The sequence below is a fragment of the Chiroxiphia lanceolata genome, chromosome 2 (assembly GCF_009829145.1).
Source record: "Chiroxiphia lanceolata isolate bChiLan1 chromosome 2, bChiLan1.pri, whole genome shotgun sequence".
NCBI classification, from domain to species: Eukaryota; Metazoa; Chordata; class Aves; order Passeriformes; family Pipridae; genus Chiroxiphia; species Chiroxiphia lanceolata.
The window spans coordinates 50,634,183-50,651,657 of NC_045638.1; the positions used below are offsets into that span (position 1 = coordinate 50,634,183).

Below are 17,475 nucleotides of genomic sequence, written 5' to 3' on the forward strand. Positions count from 1 at the left end.
CCCTGAAGAGGCTACTCTACCTCCCCAGAAAAAAACAGGGCTGTGGCAAGAAACTAAAGTCTCTTCCAAAATCAGCATACCTTCATAAGCAGCTAGCTGCACCCAGTCTGATGGGTACAACTAACCCAATCTCAAATAGTTCAAACAACCTTGCCAAAAGCTCTACATCATGCTAATGTATGAGTGGTGGAACAAGTGTCTTCACAAAGCCATTGCTTTTGCACTCCATGGCATAGCAAAGAGTTAAGATTTAAGCAGAGCTGTGTCAGAAGTCATGACAAGAGAATTATTTTTGCTGACACAATTTGTGAAAGACTTTATCTTTTCCCTAATAAAACACAGGTCTATAACTGATTACACACACTTGCACCTTACCATTATGAAAGACATTCATATTCTCTCATGTCATCATAAGAAAAATCCAAACTCTCATGCTCATTGCATAAACATTGTGAAACTCATCCTAACCTTTTTTTCCTTCTTGAATTAGTTACCTTTGATAACTGCTTTGCCTGTACTTCAGTGATAGCATGATACAGCAAAATCTCCCAGATTACTGTGGGAAGCATACATGGCAATCACTCAGCACTGGTTTAATTGTTCTGTTGGCCACAATACTCCACAAATAGTTAAACCAGCTACATTTTTAACAGAAAAATCTCTTTTCTGTCTTTAAGTGCTGGCTCTTGGGTTTGTAGCATCCCCCACGTCTGAGAAACACGGTGTCTGCGTTTCAAGACATCTCTTCACTGACTACTTGCTTGCAGAGCACTGGCAACCTTTGTCTGCCATATAGTTCATACCTTTTAAATTCAGTGAACATTTGCTTTGCAAACCAGTATGACATTAGCTCTGAAGCAGTCAAGAGAATGTCTGCAAGTAAGCAGCAGTGAGGAAGATGGAGTTGCAGGCATCACCTCCTGCCATAATTCAAAACTTGTAGCATCCTCAGCAGAGATGCTTGCCCAGGATGCAGCTCTCACACAGCAGAACATTGGTTTGATAGCCACTGTGCAAATTTATTAATACCACAGTTCTGTGGATCATGGCATTATCCAAAATAGGAGGACATAAATCTGTTTGACTCAAAACCGCCATACTGTCACAGAATATGTCTCACAGAGAGGTGTCTTTAACTGTAACAGGATCAATGACATGCTCGTGGAGTAGTAAGGAGATACAGTCTTGGAACTTCACCTGAAATCAGGTAGTTTGTAGGGTTTGCCACTAATTTTCAGGTCGGATATAAAGAAACAAAGGAAGTTTAAAGTCAGGCATGTAATCTAACCGAGATTAAAAAAAAAAAAAAAAAGCTAATTAAACAACCTTAACCAGGAGAAAATGCAGAAATTCCTTCCACTTTGAGATGGAGAGTAGTTAAGAGAGCTGTTATTTTGAAAGACTGCAAACCACTTAACAGAAAGGATCAGGGGTGCTGTAACTCTACAACTCTTCCCCGGCATATCCCCTGGGGCATGCTGAGCCCTCTAACTCACTACTCTCAACAGCCAAGAGTCTGGATCAATGAAGGGAGAAACCTAGTATCATATATTAAATTAATAATGTATGTTGGAGTGGGGGGTTTGCTTGTAATACAGGTTCATGATCATAAATCTGTACACTTAAGCCCTTCAACATCCTAAAAAGTATCTGGTGGTAATGCTAACTGAGAGAAATATGGCCTGACGCTTCTTTGGACACGATTATCTATTATTCAGAAGCAGACTCTCAAACTACCAATCCATCTGGTACATACACTGGTTATGTGATTTTTGCTACAGGTCCTCCTCTTCCCCACTCAGACAGCTCTGTCCCTTGGGGGACAGTTTGCCTCAACATCCAAGGGGAAGCAAAACTGTTTCATGTCCCCTATTCAGAGGGGCTTTCATCCACCCTTGTACTTGTCACATAGGCTGCAGTGACAATCTTTTTCAGTTGCAGTAGAAGCTGGTAAATTCATTTAGCTCTCTGTTAGATTACTGCTTGAGCTAGTACTTTTGATAATGATGCTTTTCTTGGGCATCTGTCTTGCAGCTCAAAGGTACTTGTTTCCCCAAACTAGTCTACTCCATACACACACTAAATTCTTTGGATTACTTTATAAAGACCAAGTAAGACTTGGTGCTGGGGTATTTCCCTAATACAGTAGAGTAATACCTGTAAATGACTCTTACACCACTGAGGAAAGTTGTTCTTTATGACAACACTCTATAAGCATTACATGAACTAAGTACATTATATCAGTTCAAGGAAAACTTTCCAGAACAAATACATGTACCCACCAGGGACTTCTACAAAAGCAGGTCATGGATTCACATCTTTTCACATGCTTGACCAAACAAACTATGCTGCACTCACATCTCCAGAACTGACCTGACCTTCCCAGTTCTTGTACAATGGCAAGAACAGCACTATTTGCTCTGTGAGTCAAAACACCATGGCACCCGGGGAAGTTTTGCACAGGCCTCCTCAAGCAAAATCTCTGAATTTGGGGAATCAAACTCCAGAGTTTGAAACTCTTTGTACTGATCACTGCCAGTCAAATCTGAAGCATGAACTTACTGTGTTTTCAGTCATATGGGAACAAACACATACAGAAACTCAGCTTATCACATTTTTAACTTCAAATATAAAGCAGAAAACTCATCTCAAAGTGATTTGACATTCATCCCAAAAAGCACACAATTAGTACGCAAAATACCTTACAGAACATCAAGACAATGCATAAACCAAAAGAAAATTATAGACTTCCAGTGACTTCAGTAGGTTTTGGGTCAACAAGTTCTTTTTTCTACTACATTTCAACTACTCTAAGTTTTCCACTATTTCTATCTAGTACATTATACATCAGATGTAATTACAAAAGATTTTTAAAATGCTATTTAGTTACCGCCTCTCCTACCATAAAACTGGAGACACTTAACTCTTGTCTTAGGTTAATTCTGCAGTGGTAGGAGGCCTGTTTTCAACAGAATTAATTCCAGTATACCACAGCATAAGTAAAAGCTGCAAATTAATTTTGTTTGATGATTAAAAATTCTTACAAGAGCTACAGTATGGAAGCTAATCTGAATTTCAGCCACACAGGAGGAGAGAGGTAGAGGAAGAACATTTTGCAAAACGCAGTACATCCTCTATCTTTAATAAACTGTGATCCATATTCACCTCAACTAGCTTTCAATACTCAAATGTGACCTCCAGTCTTACCTAACCAATTATTCTCCTCTCTATCACTGAAGACAGATATCATGCTCTGGAGATGTTATTATTTTTCAACTAGTCACTGATTTCAAGCCTGAAGTTTATATAAAGTAGCACAGATCTCATCTTGAGATCATTTATAGCATGTTTAACACACAGAGAGACATATATGCTAACGAGAGACGTGACCTGAAAGCTGAAATATGAGGAGTATCAAGACATTCATTCAAGCTGGATCCAAGGGACAAGCTATACCAATGGATATTATCCATGCAGCACTGCACTGTGTGGATGTACTGGAGCCAGGTTGTTAGGCATGCTCTGCATGGTGTAGACACGCTGTATACAGTGACAGGATCAGCTCTCAGGGTCTAATTATGTTTTGATAACACAAGAAGAAGGGATGAGGTCTTCTGCTTGCCTGTATATGCTCTGTATACAAGTGTACCTTTCAAGGCTACTAAGAACATGAGAAGCTTTCATCTCATCAGCAAGCTACCTCCTAAATATCAAAAGTAGTACAGGCCTTATGTATTTTCTTAACTTCAGCCTGAGAAGGAGTCCTGTTTTCAAAACCAGTTAAGCTAACTGCACTTTTTTGTGCAGAAATAAATCTCCCCAACCTCTTACAACGGTACATTAAACATTCCTACTTCAATTAGCCAACAACAGTTTTAAAACCCCAATGATAGCAGTGCATTCACTCCTTTGAAAATGTTGGTTTCGGTCCCTAGAGAAAAGCAGTTGCTTTGTAATCTTAAGTCTTCGTACTGGTAGGTCTAAGATCATCAGTGGCATTGTATTTAACTTCCTGTTCATTCAGCATGAGAGCTGAGTCATTGCAGTCCCAGAGAGTTCTCCTTTTCTGTAGCTTTGGTCTCAGGAGTTGAATAAATGATGGGAAGAGACAATACTAAAAGTACTATTCCAGAAAAACAAATTAAGACCAAATCATGACTATGTAATAATCAGGACAAGAATTCAACCATGCTGTGAACAACTTTATTTAAAAAATACGTTGAATATATTTCAAGAAGTGTTCAGCTGCCCTTGATAAAATGGACGAAGATGAAGGGTGCCTTTGCCTGTTCACTCTGCAAGTCCATGCTTAGGGGCTTCCTCTAGGATGAGGAGCAAGACATCTCTGTGTGATTTAAACAACAGGTATTAGTTCAACTCCCCTTGCAGATCAGAGCACAGGTACTACACAAGGTGCTCTCATGCTGAAGATATCCTATTCATTTAGTCTATACATTGTACTAGAAGTAAAACAAAACATCCCCAAACTATTATCTACTGGTTAGTGCACTACTTTAGAGAAGGTAGGCACAGCTTTCATTCAGTTAATAAATGAGAACTTCATCTCCACATGCCACACAGGATGCATCACAACTGTAGGTGGACATGTACTATACTGCTAATCAGACATGTTAGCAACAACTTTAATCAAAGGTGTGCATTTTTGCTCTGAACAGATGACTGGAGGAGAAATATAGCTAATTACATTTCCTAAATTTAAATTTTCTCATAGCATACATAGTTCTTTTCTTCTTTGGTGCATTACCATTGGCAAGACAGGTAAGCACAAAGGGTGAGGGATCCATTCTGTTAATAACAGACTCACAGAAGGACAATTTGCAATCCTTCACCTAACAATATAGAATCTTTATTACACACCAGGTAGAAATCAAATATATGTATCTGTTGGGGTATAACTCTTGATCATTTATCATAACATAGAAAAGATAAAATTATTCCAACATTAACCCTAAATTGAATTTTTCTAACATTACTGTTTACTCCTGAACTTCCCGTGCATCCAAGAAACACATTATAGCGCCCCTACAACTCTATCTATTTGCCATCTGTATTTATTCACAGGTTAAACCCTCTGGCAGCAGAGTATTGCAAGAGTTTCTCTGTTTATAGTTTCTGACTCTGACACCCTGTTTCCAGATGCCACACTCCATTTTCTTTGCTCAAGTATACCTACTGCCTACATTGAGCCAGACTGAAAAAGCTAAAAGTTAGGCTCAAATCAAGGTCAAAAGTAGCACTTACCCTCCAGGAACCCTGTGGTTTTTGGATAAATATAGTAGAGTGTCACAGTTATGTGCCTATTATGAGAAAGTGTTAACACTATTACCCAAGCAGAGAAAAGATACAAAACACTTAAAAAATAAAAGCTACTGTAAAACAGGTTTTTCCTACTTTTAAAACACCAAATGGAGAAAAAAAATCATGAAAGTCTAGGATTAAGAAAAGTTCTGATAGAGGTTTAACTGACTGCCAAATATAAGAATGTATTCAGAATACATATTCTCATGTAGAATTAAGGTTCAGCCCCAACTTAGAGCCAAATTAAGAAGTACTAACCAAATAATTACTTCTAGGAAAATGGGTTAAATAACACAGATGTTTGCTATAAATACCGTTACCATTATTACTGTCAAGGGGGTCAGGGATTCCGCAACAGTTTTTAACCTAAGCAGATTAGTCTCTTCGGATTCCCTAGAGACCAATGTCTCCTGGCAGTAACTTGGAGCACATTCCTAAATTTAAGCTCCCCTGGGGTGATTTCAGACATCTTGAGAGAGACTCCTTAAGTGAACTTCTTGAGAGTACCTTCCAGAGGTACCTACACTCCATCAAGAACTGTACAAGCATTTAACAGAGGCAATCTTTGCTCCTCACTAACAAGTAACACAGGTATAAGTTGACAGAGGAGGAGAGAGGAGAATAATATCACCCAAGAGCACAGCACAACAGGGAAAGCATGAGAACGCATACAGACAAGAGTCAGAGTACACAAATTGCAGAAGCTCCTTCAGTACAATTACACTGCTGCAACATCCTTCTGCCTCTGTCTTACTGTCCCAGATAAAAGGTACTCTGCAATACCTTCTAAGCATTTCCACCACCAGAACCTGCCATGTCCACAGTAAGCAAAAATGGGCTTGGACAACAAAGTCTGAGACGCTTCTTCAAGCTTCTCCCTAAAAACCATTTTGTTTCTTCTAAGTAATTATTCCAGATTTTGCAGTACCCACATAGATCAAAAATAAAATCTTTTTTGGACTATGTCCAACACAATAAGAACATACATGCCTGATTAAAAACTGAAATTTGTTTCCTTATTCATAAATAAAGATCTATTTGTGATTACAGTAAAGTATTTCACACCCAGTGTTTCAAGAAATAACCATAAGACTCTCTGAACACTGACTGTACAAATGCAACATATGAAGCAGAAAAGGCAAGAAAGAAAACTGGTAACACTACAGAGGAACAAAATTACTCCCTCTGTCACTCCATCTTGCCCTATTTCATGCAGACAAATCACTCTCTACCCTGCCTTTCCTATGGGTCAGGAAAGAACAATGAAGAACATCAAGAAGGTTTGGTTCAGAGAGCTGAATGAGGGACATGAACTTCTAGGAATAAAGGACCTTAGAGTGTTAGGATGCTGAGCCCAGTCCTCTGTGTTTGCAGGCAGCAACACAATAGATGACACAGCTGCTATCGCCCACGCCCTTCGGGCCATAAAATCCTGCCCTGCACCCATAAAAGGCTTCAGACATTTTATGAAGAAGAAATTGCTTGAAGACAAAAATCACAAACATATCAAGTGCCAAATAACTCTAAAATAAAACAAAATAAAAAAGGATATGCCACCAGTCAAATGCAGATTCTAAAAACTTAATTCTACTCTTTTATTAAGGCTATAGTGGGGTAGTACCTCGAGCCTAAAGAATTGGAACTATATAGTATGAGCCATTCCTGAAGAATAAAACAAATTATATCCCCTAGACCTAAAAGCTTACTTTAATTTCTGACACAAAACTTTACATGGCTTTCAAGTGATATTAAGCGAAGTGCAAGCAGTTACTCCTACTTGAGATCCATTCACGTGCTAAAAATATAGCAATGCAAGTTACCTTGCACTTATTTTCTTGCATGCTGATAACTTTTCTATATTCTACCAATATAAAGTGCATACTGGATTTCTTCAAGCAATTCTAAACAGAAAAGACAACGCTTACATACACACAGAAGTAAACACCTACAGTCCGAAGCATATCCCACTCTTCAGCACAAAACAGGAGAAGCATGATTCAGCTATCTAAAACCAGAATGTAATGACATTTGAGGTGCTCCAGTTAAGTGAGGCTGTTGTGCAGATCCTGTATCAAACTCATCTGCCCATCTAGATACCTCAAGGATGCAAAAGCATGTCAAATTATGCCTAGGAGCCTCATTAAGATCAATGAATCACAATCAAAGTGATTGTGCTTTAAATCAGGTATATACCAGATGTATGCCTAAAATTAGTTAGAACATATCTGGGCCATTACAGGTTCTATGAATTCAACAAATGCTGAGACTCAAGGACAAGGTACCTACAGTCAGACACAAGAGAAACATGTCTGGCTCTGGAAAGTTAGACACAAAATATCTTTCCCAGGGAGATTCAATCACAAACATTTTCCTCTGTGATGCAGATGCAACACAAAGCAATAACCCCTGTATCTCACTTAAGACTAGCAGACACATACTATAGAATTTACACCAATTATTTCACCAGTGATTGTACTGTGGTACTGATTTTTTTGCGCCTATGACAGAAAGATATGGATAGCTCCTAGTATGCAAAAAACATCAAAAAAAATCCCTAACTGTCCTATGCGTCTTCATTTTGGAGAATAAGCTTAGGCATCTAAGCAAATGATTACAAACAAGGTCTGAATTGCCATGACTGAAGTAGCAGACTATGAGAAACCATCTCTGAATGAAAGGCACCAGGGTTATTCTTGCAAAATGAAGAGGGTGTTCAAAACTTGTTAGAAGTATAAAGGAATACTGCCATCTAAATGTCCTAGTTGCAGGGGCCAGGACCAGTTTATTACTATGTGGGTATAACCAAAACTATGTACTCTACACCCTCTATGGAATTTCTGATGGACTGTTAACAATGGATCACTTGCAGTAGCTGCCCAGGGCACAGCTAATGACTCAGCTGTGGTAACTCCCTTCTGGGGAGGAATTAGCACCTTCACACCCAGCCTGAGGGATCATCTCTGCTAATGGGCTGTACTGGACTGGCATAATAGGCAGCTGCAACACCTAGACCATCAAAGACTCCAAAAATATCCCATGAGTTAAATCACCCATTGTGAAACTTCCTGCCCTGGGGGAGATACTGCACATTCCCACCTGAACCTGAGCACATATAACCTTTGGGTTTTTTGGAACAACCAGAACTCCAACAGGACTGTGACTGCCACTCTCTACAAGACTGTGATCATTACCTCAACAGAACTGCCACCATCGTCTGGATCAAGAGGCTTTCCTTTCCTTTTACTTTGCACCCAGGGGGGCCATGTGGTGCTCAGTACAGGGACCAATGAACACTGTTCTGTTCTTGTCCCAGGGGCTGGGTTATACATCTGTTTTTGTGGGTCAAAACCAGTTTTTCTCTGTATCGTTCCATCTATTGTAATTTATTTCTAGTAAATTGTAACTCTGATTTATAATCTCTCTAGAGCTGGGTTCATTTCTCCCACCGGTTTAACTTCTAAACCAGCACACTAAATCCTTCCAATGCCAAGTACTCCGAAGTTTTTTCTAATTAGTGGACAGAAATTACTATCGCCAGACTCAGTTCAGACCACTGCTTAAGAATGGAGTAAGACAGGTTGGGTGGACTGTGGCTTCTTCAGAGTCAGACAGGTAAGTTTCTCCCAGGTATCTAACTTAAATGACTAAGGTTCAGTGAAATTATTCATAACCTTTTAGGATCAAAAAGACCTCTTACAAATCCTTATCATAATTTGAAAGAAACAATCTGTCCTCCATCAGCTGCAGATAAAACTATGAAAAATCAACTGATCTTCTCTCCTATGCAGCAGAGAACAACTCATCAACTCTTAGAGTGAAACTTATCTGACTGCAAGAGGACACCTAGGCTAAAGTTATCCACTTCTAACTCTCTGCATAACCATTTTAGAAACGTGGAATTCAAGGTACAAATCATCTCACTATGAATTAACACAGCACAGGCAGCAAGATCAACATCGTTACTTGGTACTGCATAATGGGGGAAGACAAGCAAATACAAAGAAGCTGACTTTCTTTCCAAAAGTAGGCAAACTTATTTGTTCCAAGTCAGCCTGCATGTGTAATGACCCCCTCTGCATTTGAGGGGCACACAGGATTGAGTATGTTCAGCCATCTGCTTTCAAGGAAAAGGCTCTTCCAAAATGATGATGTCATACAGATTTCTCTGGCAATACAAATTGGGCTTAATCTGAGCACAGCCAGCAGTGTAAAAATCAGTTTACAGGTACTTTACATTGTAGAAGTGGTAATGGTGGTCCAAATTCACCAGTGAACATGACCCAATACCTCTTTTGTCTTGGTAACATAATAAACTTAAAAATATATAAAATTAATAAAACAAATAAATAAGTGCCTATGCTACCAGCTGAATGTTATTTTAAAAATTGTTATCCCGTATCAGTTTTCCACAACATCTCATAGCCAGAGTATAAAATATCCAAGAACTTGAAGTCCACTTAATTCCGTATGATTCTTTAAAGTTAGCAAAAATGTAATCTTTGCACTGCTACTAATGTTTCTCAAAACAAGAACTACCTAGGTTCCATCTATTTTTTGCTAACAAACGTAGTTTTTCGTCCCACAGGCACATTTTCACTACTTTTCTCACTCAGACTTCTGAAGTGTGAAGCGTTTAATGAAGTATTCCATTATTGCACCTGAAAAAGCCATATTCAAAAAGACTTTTATAATTGTTTAGTGACCCCACTGAAAGTGAATACTCCACAAGAAAATATTTTCTGTATTTAAAAATTTTTCAAATAGATCCCAATCTAGAAGTAAAATTAAGAAAACAGTATTTTAAAGGAGATTCATAAAAAAGATATAAAATGCTGAGGAATTTTATTTTTATAAACTTCTACATCTCTGTCATTTGTACAAACTCATTTTCTGTCTTGCAACGTTAAAAAAATATCAAGCAAATCTGTAAATGCCTATGCCTCACAAGTATTTAGATTAGAGCTTACTGCCTACATTTCATTATCAGGTAAAGTCAAAAAAAAGTTTTATTTCATTACAAGAACTTTTCCATAAACCTTTACTTGAAAGCAAATTACTGGTGTAAATGTGTTATTTCCATGAAATATGAACACATATAAGCTGAGTGTGGAACACTTGGGAAAGCAAGAGCAGATAACCAACTTCTTTCCAATATATTAATATGCAAAGTCAGTTGCAAAGGTAAAATAGACTGTATGGCATATTTACATATAACTGTGGACTATATCCCAGAAGATACAGTCCAACCAAAAGATACTTCAGGATCATGGCATAAAACAGTCTAAACCAAAGCTTCCCAAAAGATGCAATGCTATGAAGACAAGAACCGAAGTTCTCTCTGAAAGTGAAAATACAGAAATTATCAACACATCAGTAAAGAAGCCTCTATATAACCCCATGGAAGAGGCTTGTCTGCATTCTGAAATGTTATTCCCTGCTCTCTTCCGCAGACATCAAAAACAGACCGTGAAAAAAAGTCAGCAAGAAAGACAAAACCTAAAACAATAAATTGGGGACTAGCACACAATGAGCAAGACACAGACTATCATAAGCAAAAATGGAATGACAGCTTCCAGAACAGCAGTTTTGAAAATATCCTCTTTTCCACAGAAAAAATATCTCCAGGGAATAAGCTTTCAAGCACCCTTAAGTGAACTATTAAAACCTAGGTTTTTATTTTAAATTTCTATCCAGTAAAGTATTTGCATACTTCAAAAACAAACCCAGTGATTAGTAAGTACTCTGCTGGGTAACACTAATTGTGCCTGTATCTTTAGCATAAAACAGGGTTGATGCTACTTTTACTGCTTTTAGACATCTAGTGCATTACAGACTTTGAACTTACACCATAAGTTATTTTAAATAAACCTACTGAAATCCTCACATAAAATCTGACAATGTCTCTAGCTGTTTAACCACTCACAAGAAGCTGATAAGCCCTGCTCAGTAGCTAGCATGAATTTATAAAATATATCCTAAAATGGCATGGATATCTTCTCAACTGAGGCAAGACCCAACACCACCTCTCTACCAGTCTTTACAGAGGTTTCAGAATTCAGCTTCCTCTTGCAAGTATAATGACAACCTAAGGTCTATTCTAAGCATATAATTATGAGCTGCACAACAATCAACCCCCAATACTGAAATTAAATTCTTGAACAGTACGTATATTGTAATTTAATAAAAAGTAGAAGTCACATCTAAGAGCTGCAGTAAAAAGGCAAGTGATATCTCTGAAATTAATAAAAAGTGAAGTGTCTGATCTTCTATGCATTTGTTGCCATAAGGGTTTTAAACCAAACACTTCCATCTTCAAGTGTACTTGCAGAGTAGAAATGTTACAGAGGTAGGGCAAAATATTCTGTTTGAAATGCAAGTATAATATCAAACCCAGGTTTTTCCTAATTGAAAAACATGAATCCTCAGAAGCTGCACTAGACAATACATTTGCAAAACCTCTATGAAGTGCGTGGAATTATGCAGCTGTTACAACAGGTTACTTCAAATAAATTAAATGTAATAGCAAATAACTGCTGTGCATGTATAGATGCACTCCGAGCACTAAGTTTGTACTGCAGCAGCAGATGGCTATACATCCTGACCTCTGAGATGCCACATTCCTCAAAGGGTGCTAAGATGTTGATGAGCTGTGGTTGCTCATCACTTTTTATTATCAGAAACACACATAAAGAGAAACCAAACCTCCCATGTCACTTTTTTCATTCCTTCTACAGCTTTAGACATTTTATTATGATGAAAACAACAATCCAATCATCTGTAAGCTTCTGCACATTATCATTTGCTACCTCAAAAGCATTTTACACGGAACTAATCCACATTATATATGAAAAATAAGAAAGCTATATGAAATCTTATTAATCTAGTTCTGAGTACCACAACATACATCTCTGCTCCATCAACAGACAGTAAATAAATTTAAACCTACTAAATCTATTTTAAAAAATAAAAAAATTCCACTTAGGCCTTGGTTTAGCACTGGATCCAGCTCTAGCATACAAGATAAAAGCTTCTGTCCACTTAACAGTGTTTTCTGTTTGCTTCTGCTGTAAACAGACTATAGCGTATAAGTTCCTAATGACAACAGTTCTTAACAGTTGCTGAAGTGTATTCCTTATCTTGTAAACTCCAAATTAAATGATTTCCCTATGAACCCCTGAGAATTGGAAGAGAATTAGGATAATGAGAATGAACCTGCCTCCTTCTGCATAAGCAACAAGTTGCACATCCAGTTAAAACCTTTTGCCTGGGGCTTCCTTTATTTTTATAGGTAAAAAGAATATGGTAATGTCAAAATAAGTTTTTCTTCTCAGTATGTTATATATTTGGACATAAACCTTAACTAACATGTAACATTGGGATCCTGCACAGTAAAGGATAAAATTTCACTGACGAGATTCTCAGTGCTTGTGGAATCATAAGCAATTGGAGAGAAACTACAATGGATCTGTTTCACAACATCATCCACAGACAACATAAGAGCATTCATCCTGAAACACATTAATAATTTAAGAAGCAAAACAGAGTTTTACTCTTTAAACTACTGCAGCCAACTGCAAAACCCACAGAATTCTGTTGCTTGTTCTTCTTAAACATCTGAAGCAGCATTTCTGAATAAGAACTCATCTAAGCCAAACTCTGAATCTAGCCAATATTTCATATTCTACAAGAAAGAAGAGCTTTCTGTCTGGGAGGCTGAACTGGATGAGATATGCTTTGAAGCCCTGCATAAAAGCTGAGCTCCTACAGACTGACTCCTTGCTAAGCCTCTTAACTCCTCAGTTTATCCACCTGCCTGCTTCAGAGCTTTTTAGAGAGGTGAAGTTATCTTCAACCAGGGTGTCAATCACCAACTTATCAATTTCAGAGGGGTTATAACCATCTGCACTAGCTAGGAAGGTTACAAGTAACATTCCTCTGCTCACTGGGCTTAATACTGACATGTTCCAACATCTTCAAGTACTATCAAGAAAATACAGAAGCAGCTCTATGATGCCATTAAGACTGTTAGGTGGCCCTGTTCATTTCAGCTGACCTACCGAAATAAAACAAACAGCAAGATTAAAAATCAAATGGAGAGGAAACTCTAACCCTGTGACAGAGATGTGCTGCAAGGATAACAAATCAGAAAGGTTTCAAACAAAAGACAACTGAAGAAGAGCAGGAAGAAAGAAGTGATCCAGGTACGGTGGTAGAGAAAGAACAACCAAAACAAACAACAAAGAAATAGTACCTCAATACTATAATTGCTCATGGGAAACGGGAACAATTCCAAGCAAAGATCTTATCACAAAAGGTTACATTTAACTTTCATCCTCCTTAAAGCTAGCATGCTTAATCCACAGAAACAGGGCTTGTAATAAGCCTAGTTCCTCATAAACATGATAAAAGCTTTACCTACTTAGTCGTTGACCAGCGGAATGTTGAGAAGCTTGTCCAAGTTCTCACAGTGGTTCACAGAAGAACCACCTGCTGGATACCACCACTGTGCTTACAATAAACCTTAAGGATTTATGCCAAGATGAATTCTTAACTTCCACCATGAAATACTTAAACCAGTCATTTTCATTAAAATAGAAACAGGCTGGTGAGCACAGCGAAGCGAAAAGAAAATACCATCATTCAAGTGATTCTCCAGCCTGAAAGACCAAGTACTCGTTGGATTATTTCATCACCTTGGACTGCTTTGGCAGAAGTCTCTCACAAGACTTTTAGCCTTGTTATGAGCTATCCTAATGGTGGGATATTTCAGACAACAAATGAAAACTTTCAGGAAAATATGGATACAATGTAATTTAAAAAATCTACATAAGCAGGAATAAATGAGGGCAGAATTAATAATCTTGAGAACAGAAATTAGTTAAAAGTCAAAAGTAGGATAGTAAAATTGTTATTACTTTTGGCTCACAGCTCTTCTCTCTGTGCACACTTACTCAGATATGTTGACTTTGCAAACAAAAATCATTTTTACTGCTTTTAATTTCTATGCGTGCTACAGTGCCTAAAGAGCGATGACAACTCAACTAGTTTAACTTTTGGCTAATGCACCATGGACAAAATCACTAAGCATATTCTACCTATAAGCCATTCCAGAAATCACACACTGGTACATTATAAACGTTTTTGACTATGCATTTAGTAGCTCTCAAGTCCATCACTGTTACCCAGTGACTCAAGGCCGAGCAGAAGAGGCACAATTACATTTTCCAAACATCTCCAAAATGCCCTTGCAAAGCATACGGCTAAAAGGGGAAAACAGCATTCAACTTACAAGTACAAAGTTTGAAACTTCAGTACCAGGAAAGAAGAATGCCATTCTTACTGAGTCGCTTTTAAAAATGGATAAATTACATGTACCTATTTATACACACATATTACTGATTGAGTGCATTGCAAAACAAAACACTGGAAAGTCAAGTTACAGAAAGTTTTTTGTACTTTAAAAACCAAATCACATTAGATTCTCACAGAAATCTCACACCTGGTGCAAAACTGAGACAGAAATAAATATTGTGAAACCAACTTCTACAAAGTTAGAATAAGGATGACATTTTTTTATTACACATTACTTGTAAAGCACAGGTGCTAAAGAAAACATTAAGAAATACGAGAGTTAATCAAGAGACTAACTGAATTATTAATTAAAGCAATTTTAGCAAAGAATTGCTGCAGTACAAACACAAGTCTATTGTATCCCTGAACGTACTGTTCCCATAATGAGTTTTATTTATGGCATATAATTTCTCAGAAACTTTGTACAGACCTCAGGAAATTCATGAGCAAATGAGCACGAGTAGAACACGTGGATCAGAGCAACACATTGTAAACATAACTGTGATATATGTTACTTCCTGTGACTTCTGCACAGACAGCAACTGAACTGATAACCACAGAGATTCAAATCTGACATCTTTATTGTCTATTAAATTTAGATAAATCCTTATAAGGGAAAAAATAGGTCATGCTGTCCTCTGACTTGTTTCTACATTCCCATTTCAGCCTTGATTCAGTTGTCCATACTCAGATGTGCTTGCCCACCTGAGAGGCCCTTGGGGAGGCCAAGATATGATGAAAAGATGGCAGGTGAGGCACAAGACCTATGGAAGGTCTGTATCCTGACTAGATATCAGCCTAAATGAGACCATCTCAAGTGGCACTAGGTACCTACGTGCAGCAATCTAAGTGGAGCTTCCATATCAGATTCAGCTCCACTGCTGGATGCTCAACACCACACAGACAATACCTTTAGGTGATCAGATGAGGTGAATGCCAAGCACCCACTGTTGTCAGTGGACTTAAAAGAGAGCTACTGAATTCATTCTACAGCCAATACCTAAAGCTCGTCACTGGAGCAGCTCACATGATTCCTCTGACTTCACAGACAAAGCTCCCAATGGTGGTCAAGCATGGACATCCTTCAACCCTAAAGCTAGGTGGGATGATTACCAACATAGGAACCACAGCTTGACCCATGTAACTTCAGGCAAATGAGCTCATCAAAATATTGCTAGGGTAATAATCATTGTACTATCTTTTAAAGGCAATACAAAGCGAGAGAACTTCAGAGTCTGAGTCAGATAAATGACTGATTTGGATAAGACTCAGCCACAGCTACCCATATCCTCCAAAGCACACAGGAATATGTTCAGTCTTTCTTAGTGATGGCTGTAGTTAACTTATACAGCCATATGTTCACATTGCCATTAGCTTTATTTCCGTCTCCTGTTGCTTCCTGTATTGTTCATTTTCATCTTCTTTCCTAGCGAGTTATAAACCTTAAGACAATATTCTCTCAATCACATTTTTCAACAGTGTTTAGTACCATCTTAATGAGACCCTAAATGGCAAAAAAAAGTAAGAATCATGCTGTCTGATATTTAATTAAAGCAAAATTCAGCCCATCCAGATATAACTCTACAAGGTCACTGGCACTGAACAGCCATCAGACTGGATCCAGTACTTGAGATAACCCAGAGCCCAACAGAGCAGTACTATCAGTCAAGTTAAGGCTCTTCTTAGTCTACTATTTTAAGCAATGGATGCCAAGTTTAAACAAGTTGTGCAGAAGAAAAAATTGATAACGGAGGAGGTAAACATCTTCAAAACTGCATGATCAGAAAAAAAAAATTTCAAACATTTGTTAACATTTAGGTATACATACGAAAAAACTGCATGTCTGCCATTTGTAAAGCTTGCTAAATTGTGAAAAACACCAAAGACAAGTGAAACACCAGACCAAAAATACCAACCTAACTATCAAAAAAAAAATCTAAGAATAAAATTACCTTGCTCCAACCTAAAGCATAAGGAACGTTTTGCAGCCTCTGTCTCAGGAGTTGGATGATCCAGAACACGCCTGCACCACTGCAGAGGATTCAATGATTTCTCTTGAGAAGTGTGAGTCTTGGTAGGCAAGACGTACAACCTTAACCAAAATACACAAAAATTTCAGCAAAATATGCAACACTTAAAAGTTGCTTTTTTAAGTTCTTATCTATTAGCTACTAATAATGTATAACATACGAAGACTTGCAAGAAGATATCTAATTAAAAAAGACTTTCTGGGGTAGAAGAGTTACATTAGTTTTCTTCCTTCCCTCCTCAGAAAACTAGGTGGCAAAATACAAACTTTACAGCTCTGGCATGACAAAACAAAGAACAAGATTTCACATTAAAATCTTCCATCTCATCACTACCACTGTCTTCATTCCAGCACCGCCCAAAGTTCAAATGTATTAGGTGCTATACACATACAAAAAAAGGTGCTCTCACTTGTCCCTTTTATACTTATATTTATTGAAGACAATTTCAATATTTGATTTTATATTTAAATCACAATTTCACTGTTAACTATTTCACACCTTTACCTATCACAATTTAATCACCTTATTATATATAATAATATCACCTTATTATATATAATAATATAATCACCTTATTTTCTATAATATATCTTCTCCCAAATGAATCAAATGTTGTATCAGTCATATTTGTAAAGATTACAAAACATCTGGTGAGGAACAATGAAAATCCATTTTCAATATTCAACTCCAGCAGAAAAAAAATATATGCAAAAAAATCTAGTGTATGTGCCTTATTCTCAGACAGGAGCAGACAATTAATCAGATGGCCAGGTAC

At 37.7% G+C, this 17,475-nt stretch overlaps 1 protein-coding gene across 3 annotated transcripts in view; it reads right to left on the minus strand.

The window, feature by feature from the left end:
- Positions 1 to 17,475, minus strand: part of SLAIN1 (SLAIN motif family member 1) — a 95,361-nt gene that overhangs the window by 74,731 nt on the left and 3,155 nt on the right. For all 3 annotated transcript variants that reach the window (XR_004355628.1, XR_004355627.1, XM_032680793.1), the window contains one exon: positions 16,623 to 16,762. The gene's annotated coding sequence lies outside the window, so the exon portion shown is untranslated. Of the gene's footprint in view, positions 1 to 16,622; positions 16,763 to 17,475 lie in introns of those variants that run through there.